Source organism: Montipora capricornis, chromosome 7 (genome assembly GCF_036669925.1).
Source record: "Montipora capricornis isolate CH-2021 chromosome 7, ASM3666992v2, whole genome shotgun sequence".
Classification (NCBI taxonomy): domain Eukaryota; kingdom Metazoa; phylum Cnidaria; class Anthozoa; order Scleractinia; family Acroporidae; genus Montipora; species Montipora capricornis.
The window spans coordinates 32875585-32883080 of NC_090889.1; the positions used below are offsets into that span (position 1 = coordinate 32875585).

Here is a 7496-nt window from a genome sequence, read left to right on the forward strand (position 1 = left end):
CACTGAGTGAAGTAATCATTAACCAAAGTAATTATCTAATTACTTTCGACACTCAATTGAAAACCATTCTAAGAGATTTATAAACTATAAGAAGAATCTTAAAAATAATCCGTTTCCTAATAGGAAGCCAATGCAGATCAATTAACGTTGGAGTAAAATGATGGAACTTCCTAGTCTTACATCCACACAACTCACAGGTCAATATGGGCTCGCCATTTTAATAATACCAACCCCAATGCGCCTGCACAGTAAAGTTGCGAGAGACCTAGACCCTAAGTATATTACAATGGTCTTCAATTGAAACCAGTATTGCATTGTTACAGGTGCAATTTTTCACATTTAAAAGAGCCCTTTATTCGACATATTTCACTGAAAGAGAAAGAATATAATTCCCTAGCTTAATTTTTGTAACTTTCATTTATAAATAATTCCTCTTCATCGTTATCAATTTTATTCCATTATCAGTCAACACATTAAAATTAATGTTTGTCATGTTTACTTGACCAAATCTTCGGCCAGAGTCTCTTCCCGCCTTAAAAACTCTAGAAGAAAGATTCAAAAGAATCTTGTATTCCTTTCTCTTTATTATAAACTAACATGGGTGTGTCCAGTTTTTAATTTGAGCAAAATGCTATAGGATACTAACATTTTTGTAGATATGTCATTTTTTTCCTTCATGATCCGATAGAAGGATACCATTAAAAATTGAAATAATGCTACTACGAACCTTTCTACAGAAATGAAGAGATCTACTTTTTTCAGTTCAGTGGTGACTCGGGGATATTCAGAAAAATTCGAGTGGTCCTGAACGGGACCCAAATTTATAATCATGACGCCTCTGCTCATAGTTAATGCATCCCTCGATTAACTATGCTCTGCTGTACCACTGAGGTATACGGCAGACCGTCTGGATGCAGCTCAACAGGCCATTCAACAACGGCCAGGTGACAGAAAGTTATGATCGCGTCGCCAGTCGATCAATGGCTCAAAAATAGATTTTACAAGTAGAAGTCCTAAGAATAAAAATTAGTATCTCGTTCATTACGGCTGTTGCAACATCTCGTTCTGGGTTTGTGGAAGTCGACATAATATTATCCGTTTAAATCCTTGTCGAAAGTTCGTACTGCGAAAAGCATATAAAACAGGATTCAAACACAAGCTACAAAAGAAAGTGAAGTCTATTACGGGCGAAAGGACAGAAGAGTAATTTCCTTGAGTAGCTCCGATAAAAACAAGGGTGTAAACGGTAATGATTGGTCCATAACCGACTAAAAAACCTGCCGTTGCCAGCATAAATGTTATTACAAGTTTCTTTTTTTCACAAGCCCTGTCTTCTTGTCTGTCCGCGGGCGAAGCACAGATTGTGTTGTCAAAGTAGAGCCCTTTGATCAGGGATCCATAACAATAAAGAAAAACTGCTAAGGGAATGTACGCGACCATTGAAGACCTCAAAAAAAAGTACACTTCGCTTGAAGGAAAGCAGGTATCGAGAGCATCACTGAATTTCGACTCCATGATCACATCCGGTAGGGAAGTAAGAACGCTTGAGATCCAAATAATTGCGATAGCTCTTTTCACATTCTCTTGTTTTAAGCGTAAGACTGTTCTAAATGGCTTTAACAAGGCATGGTACCTTTCAATTGCTAGAACCATTAAGGTGAAGGAGGAAACGGGGACGATAAAACACTTCAAATTCATCAACGTACAAGCAAGCTTCGGTAAAAAGTCGTGCAGCAACATAGAAGGCCATAGGGAAAAAATGCTGAGTATATCACTAACAGCCAAGTTTGCTAAGAGATAGTTCGTGACTGAATGCATTTCTCTTGTTTTGTGAACGATTCTGATAACCAGCACATTTCCAAGAAATCCGATTATGAAAAATGGAATGCTGACCATAGAGAGAATAAACCGCGCGCTACTATAGTCGGCCATCATACGCTGGAACAGCAGGGTACATTTTTGTGTTTGTCAATACGTTAAATCTCTTCTAGAAAACGTGAGCATTTGTGAAAAGATCGTGTAGTCATTTAGCATTTGAAAGTATTCTTGCTCGTCGTTTTCTGTCAGCAGATGTTTTGTTGTCGCCATTATTTGCTTTACCCCGACATTTTAATGACTTTTCCGTTTATAGTTGATCAAACTAGTTCACAGGCACCCCCCCCCCCCACCCCTTTTAATAACCTGAAAGAAACAATTCAAACTTAACAGAAACATGATCAAGAATCCTAACTGGCAGGAGACAACCAGTTAGGCTGTTTACAAAGCGTGGTAGAGTTGAATCCGAGACAACAGGAAATAAATCCACACCAGATGTTAGAACCGGATTTTGAACCTGGGCTAACCGCATGCACACCCTACGCCCTAACCAATGAACACACCGTCTCTCTAGCATATTTAGTTAGTGTTTACTGATAAAAATTGAAGAAAGGGGGACTCTTTAACTTTAGCAGCATAGACCCTCTGTCGCGTTTGCATGAAAATTCTGCCACCTGCCTCGTACGTCTCCAAACTACAGTCCGGGAATCTCTACCAACCCTCTTACAGAAACAGTGAGGAAAAAAGAGGTGGGGTTGTTGTTTATGTTTCCCTTAAAAAGCTACTTTCTTGAACCGGTGTCAATTATATTCCGATCTTTGTTCGGTTACATTTTTAAGAATGTTTTTTGCTTCGTTGGCTCCTATGTTGATTTTTCTTTGTTTCCGTTATCCTCATTTGCCGTAAGCATTGTTCTATTTTTACCCAAGACACCTGGAAGAACTTCCCAATAATTCAGCTTTTTGGCAACATGTTTCATACACGGGGAAAGAAAATGCGCTTGTAGAACCAACTTAAAACTTAAAACACTAACTTAAAACGTCGTTTGCCTTTTTTACATATTTTATTTCGTTTTGAAATAAACTGCTTTGACAGTTTCTTTAGCGTTTCCGATGAACATCCAACGGAACACTTTAAATTCTCTTGCACTCGTGATCTCACTTCTCCGTTTGCAGAATTTGCCTAATCTAGTTCTATGCTAACAGCAGGAAATGAACTTGAATAAAAAAGGTTCCATACAATTTTTGGCAAAATTGAAATTTCCACCTGATGTTTATCGCTTGACTGTGCTCAAACGGGGCTTTCCATTTGTCATTTGAGAATTCTCTAGATGACGCTGTAATGAAATTGTAATCATTTTTATGTTGGATTTTGACAACGGGTTTATGTTCCAACTATTTAGAGTGAACGGCACTTTCAGACATTATGTCAGGCTATCGTGGCAATTAAGAAAGATGTGTTCAATAACTTTTTTAAGCATGGAATTAGTACGCGACTTTTTAGCAATGAAGGTTATTAAAACGTTGCAACTATTGAACTTTAATTTCTCAGTACAATTTGGCGATATCACGCACTTGTCATGAATCTATTTATTTGCTCACCGCCCTAAACCTGCTCGAGTGTGGGAGAACAAGAAACTAACTACCCAGACTAAAATTGCTATCTATCGTGCCTACATCTACCCTGCGAGCAGAGTCTCTTTCGATCTTACTAGATAAGTCGGGAAGAGGAAAGTAGATTCTGCTCGCCGCCTCCGCATTTCGTATTGAGCATGCGTTAAAAATTTTAATGTTTCGGTGTCAGTCACGCATGACCAATAGCCACAAAACCACGAAACGAAAACAGACAGTCGGGATATTTTCGGACAACTCGGGCAAACACACGACAATCAAGGAATCATTTCATTGGAAACTCAACATAGTCCATACTCAAGTGAAACTATGATCTTCGCAGTTATGAGAGCAATTTTTGCAATTGCGTAGAGAAGCCTGAAAAATTCAGGACTTCAACGGGGTTTGAACCCGTGACCTCGCGATTTCGGTGCGACGCTCTAACCAACTGAGCTATGAAGCCACTGACGTTGGGAGCTGGTCATTTGTGGGTTCCAATGGTCCCGTGAGGAATGAATCAATGATGAAATGGTATATGAAACGAATCATATATATGAACTGCGGATATGAAATCAAGTGAAACTATGATCTTCGCAGGCTTCTCTACGCAATTGCAAAAATTGCTCTCATAACTGCGAAGATCATAGTTTCACTTGATTTTGTATCCGCAGTTCATTTATATGATTCATTTCATATACCATTTCATCATTGATTCATTCCTCACGGGACCATTGGAACCCACAAATGACCAGCTCCCAACGTTAGTGGCTTCATAGCTCAGTTGGTTAGAGCGTCGCACCGGAATCGCGAGGTCACGGGTTCAAACCCCGTTGAAGTCCTGAATTTTTCAGGCTTCTCTACGCAATTGCAAAAATTGCTCTCATAACTGCGAAGATCATAGTTTCACTTGATTTCATATCCGCAGTTCATTCCATATACCATTTCATCATAGTCCATACTCTTAAAATGCCATTTCATTTTTTACTGAAAATTTTATAGGTTTCTGTCAGACTAGTTTCCGTAACCAACACACATAGGAAAACACACATAGGAAAAATTCCAACAGTTAAAATTGCCACGCTGTTGTAAACTTCAAAATATTGATGACGCGTGGCAAATGGTCATGCGCGAAAATTAAAAAAACAGGTTTGACAAGTCGAAACTGGACTGACTCATCCAATTCTTTGGATGAGCAGCAATGCAATTTAAAGAATGTGGAATCGGCGAGCAGAGTCTACTTTCCTCTTCCCGACCTATCTAGGAAGATGAAAAGAGACGCTGCTCGCCTGGTAGCCTGCATGGTGAGCACCTTACTTTACGGCAGCGAGTCTTGGTCAAACTATGCTGGGCAGGAGACGCGCTTGAACACCTTCCATATGAGATGTCTTCGTCGCATCCTTTCCACCTCGTGGACGGATAAGGTCTCAAACATTGAGGTACTTGAAAGAGCCGATATCCCCACAATGTTCACCCTCTTCAGACAGCGCAGACTAAGGTGGCTTGGCCACGTGCACCGAATGGAAGACGGGCGAATCCCCAAGGACCTGCTGTACGGTGAGCTGGAATTTGGGTCGAGGCCTGTTGGCAGACCTAAGCTGCGCTTCAAGGATGTCTGTAAGAGACGCATGCTTGCCACTGGTCTTCCAACAGGCAACTGGGAGACTCATGCTGCAGATCATGGCGAATGGAGGTCTGTATGCAGTCGGGCACTCCAGGTAGGAGAGACAAGGTTGAAAGCTGAAGCCGACTAAAGAAGAGCAAAGAGAAAAGCAGCAGCGAAAAAAACAGCATCAGCGCCAGCAGCATCTGACTATATCTGTGGGAGATGTGGTCGTGTCTGCCGTTCTAGAATTGGACTTTTAAGTCATGAAAGGAAATGTTGGTTGCAAGCGCGCTAAGTCATGGACATAGTCCGACGACTGCCTACTAATATATTTGATTCGATCTGCTAATTTATTGATTTCGCTTGTCATCGGATGACAGAGGGCTTTGAGTGCATGCCAGGACTTTTCATGGCATGTTCTGTCACAGTACCAACGTTGGCAACAGCCACCACACGGCGTCAGCCCAATCTTTTCCACTCCGCATTCAGAACATTTCTTTTCAGCTTGCTTGTGTGGCAAACCACTTGATCCCAGAAATAGCCGCTACGTTTGTTTTGTTCGCTGCAGTAATAAGCTACGCGGATATGAAATCAAGTGAAGTTATGATCCTCGCAGTTATGAACGCAGTAATATAGTAATTGCGTACCGTGAGAAGGCTGACAAATTCGGGACTTCAACTGATGGGGTTTCAACCTGTGACCTCGAGGTGCCGGTGCGCCTCTCTAACAAACTGAGCTATGATTGGGAAGCCACTGATGTGGGGAGCTGGTCATTCGTGGGGTTAGCAATTGCGTAGAGAGGCCTGAAAATCTCAGGCTAAAATTGCGTTCGTAACTGCGAGGATAACAGCTTGAATTCTTTTCATATCCGAAGTTTAATATATGATTCATTTCGTTCGCTGTTTTATTCATCACGGGAACATTTGAACCCAGAAATGACCAGCTCACAACATCAGTGGCTTTATAGGTCAGTTTGGTTACAGTATCGCGAGGTCACGGGTTGAAACGCCGCTGAAGTCCTACATTTTTCAGGCCACTCCACGAAATTGCTAAAATTGCGTTTATAACTGCGAGGATCACAGCTTCATTTGAGTAATAAAGCTACTCCGCAATCGTTGCAAGAAATCTTAGCATTCAGCGCTGAACAAATCGTGTCACAGCGCCAACACTGGTTTTTCTTTATTGTTTTGATCAAGCTTCACTAGTTTTGTGAACGACGGGTAGAACAATGAAGGCCTTTCCAACACTACACAATGAATAAAACCATCGCTGTGTAATTAAATACGTCGCCGACGGTCTTATCGACATTTCCTAGAATAAAATGAGTGATTGAATTTGTTTCCTAGAATTTCAACCGCACTTGCTAAATTTCAAAGTAGCTACCCATTCTCGTCACCAGAGCCTTGGGTCGACCCAAGGCACTGGGAAACTCTATGTAGGAGAACATGCACCGTATGGTTGTTATAGCCAAAAAAATGGCTATTTGAACCTTACGGCGCCTGCTCACTCCTCGTGCTAACATGAATGCACCAATCACAGACGCTTTCGATTGTTCTTCACGAAAACCGACGAGAAGATTTTGAAGCATTTTTAAATATGTCAACAGATGAACTCCTACGTATTGAAGTGGCAAAGAGTTCCATAATCTAGCGGCACATACTACAAACGGTCGATCTCCATAAGTTCGCATGTTTGAAGATGGTTCTACAAGGTCAACATTGCTAACAGATCTCAAAGAATAAGAGCTCCTACGAAAAGATAAAAGATCAGAGAAATACGACGGAGCCTTAGCATTAAGAGATTTATAAACTAAAAGAAGAATCTTAAAAATAATACGATTCCTAATAGGAAACCAATGCAGATCAATTAAAGTTGGAGTAAAATGATGGAACTCCCTAGTCTCACATCCACACAACTCACAGGTCAGAGAGACCTAGACCCTAAGTATATTACAATGGTCTTTAATAGACATTTTTCGCTTGTACATTTTGTTTTCGCAATACAAATCGTGTGATAATACACAGGTAGATTGGTCGTTTGTTTTGCCCATTAAAAACAGCGCATGCAAGCATGAATATGTCTGGATGCACTTTTTTTGATGAACAAAAGAAAGGACCAAACCTCTTGAGTATTATCACATGATCTGTATTGGGCAAACAAAATGTTGAAGCGAAAAAGGTCTATTTAAACCAGTATTGCATTGTTACAGGTGCAATTTTTCACATTTATAAAACAGCCCTTTATTCGACATATTTCACTGAAAGAGAAAGAATATAATTCTCTAGCTTAATTTTTGTAACTTTCATTTATAAATAATTGCTCTTCATCGTTATCAATTTTATTCCATTATCAGTCAACACATTAAAATTAATGTTTGTCATGTTTATTTGACCAAATCTTCGGCAAGAGTCTATTCCCGCCATAAAAATTCTAGAAGAAAGATTCAAAAGAATCTTGTATTTCCTTTC

The 7496-nt window shown here is 40.3% G+C and overlaps 1 non-coding gene across 1 annotated transcript; it reads right to left on the minus strand.

Annotated features, from left to right (window-relative positions):
* Window positions 1-3815: 3815 nt before the first annotated feature.
* Trnaf-gaa (transfer RNA phenylalanine (anticodon GAA)) lies at window positions 3816-3888 on the minus strand. The gene has a single exon. It is a non-coding gene; the product is annotated as a tRNA-Phe (tRNA).
* Window positions 3889-7496: the final 3608 nt, after the last annotated feature.